A 2,061-nucleotide genomic window follows, 5' to 3' on the forward strand; every position below is an offset into this window, starting at 1 on the left:
AAATTCTTACTTTTTTACATTTTTCAGTCTGCTAAGCACAAAGATTTTTTTACATAAATGTCTTCAAGCTCATTTACATAGAACACTTTCAGCTTTCATATGACTGTTTTTTTGTTGCGCTAGCATTTTTTTTGAGCGAGATGTGAAGCTTCAAAGGCAGATGCCTATAGTTTTCTCGCCGATAGTAGTACTTTAAATTACCGTTGGCGAAAATGATCCTAATTATATTTTTCGATTCGCACAATATTTAAAAAGTCTGACTTATTTCCAAAACTATGTGAAAAATTTTACAAAAGAATAATTTTGTCAAATCTAGCGCATAGTGAGATTTTATTTATGAGTGATGTTTCCCTCAAAGCTTTAGAAAATTTTGCTTCAAAGCTTTGAGAAAATAAAGTCAGTTAATTGTAAAGCTTGAATACACTTTTGAAATTATAATGCTCAATCCAAAATATAATTAAGCCTAAATAGTTAAGCTATGTAAACTAAAATAAATATATAATTAATTAAACATTTGGACTGAGAAGTTAAAACGTTTCTAATACTCAACTGCACTTTTTTAATCCACAAAAGAGAAAAAATTGAATCAATTTTAATTCTCTTCTAAAAAATTAAATGTGATGAAACGCAATCTCAAATCAAATTAAAAACGATTTGTATCATACGCGTGTGAAAAACGCGTTGGGAAAGACAAGAAAATAGTAAGCAAAGTGACCAATCCTGTATTTTCAAAAACTTTTCACTTAATAATTATTTAATAAACATTGAATAAAAATATTGAAACATGCGTCATTGAACATAATGTATTGTGAATAGTAGTTTTTCATTCTTTTAGAATGTATATTTTAAGAGAATTGTTTTCATGAACATTGTGAATGATAGTCCTCGCATCCCGAACGAAAAAAAGTCTTGTAGGTAATGCGCGTTTTTTTCTAAAACCGTTTATCAAGGGGTCCTGATTAAAATTCTAAGTTTTATAGAAATAACACCCGTGCGTCCCAGAGATATTTTTCAAAAAAGTTCCAAAAATCATGTTTGCGTACACTGACCTGCCCCATTGCATTTTAGAGCAAAATACTCAACACCAAAATTAAACTAAAAGAAATTCTGAAAAATTAAGACCCTGAATTTAGCTATACATATAGATTTGAAAATTGGGGATTTTATTTAAACAAAAGTAATTGTCCCATCAAAAAAATAAAAAACATATCTGAATTCGGCTCAACCATACCTCTAGGTGATTTTCGAATTATGCAAAAATAATGATTTTTAAACAATTTTATTATTATAAAAAAATGGGAACGCAATATAAACAAACGTAAAAGCTGAAAAATATTTTCAAGCATATTAATGCATACTTCAATAAAATAACCCTAGGAAATTTTTGAATGAACGCAAAAAAATAATTAGTTAAAAAAATAGAATGTTTATAAACTTCTTTTCTTTTTTGAAGATTTAATATACAACAATGTTAATTAAAACCTGATAATGCAAACTAAATAAAAGTAATATTATTTTGAGCTTTAAAAAAAAACAAAGTTAACACTTTATCCATCAAACATTGTTTATATCCCCTCCACTCTCACTGAATGCCAAAAAAGCCTTTTCAAATGAATTTCTATATTCAGACATATGGCCAGAACGAACAAATTGTCACAGAAAAAAACTAAAGGTATCGTTGAAGGCATCTCATCCATATCTCTAGGTGATTTTTGAATCATTGAAAAAATTTATTATTTAAACAATGATATTGTTTATAATATTTATGAATTGTTTAAACAATCAGTGATCAACAATTACAACTGACTGACAACTAGTTATCTAATATGGAATATTTTAGAATGGAAATAAATTTTTCAAAATGTAAAGATTCCAATTTAAACATTGTTTTTACCCCCTCCACTCAGACTCGAAAAATCCATTGAAAATGATTTTTAAAATTGGGAACTATAGCTAGAGCGAACTAATTGTCCCAGAAAAAAACTGAAGGTATCGTTGAAGGCCTCTCATCCATATCTCTAGGTGATTTTTGAATCATTGAAAAAAAATTATTATTCAAAC

This window comes from Belonocnema kinseyi, chromosome 7 (genome assembly GCF_010883055.1).
Source record: "Belonocnema kinseyi isolate 2016_QV_RU_SX_M_011 chromosome 7, B_treatae_v1, whole genome shotgun sequence".
NCBI classification, from domain to species: Eukaryota; Metazoa; Arthropoda; class Insecta; order Hymenoptera; family Cynipidae; genus Belonocnema; species Belonocnema kinseyi.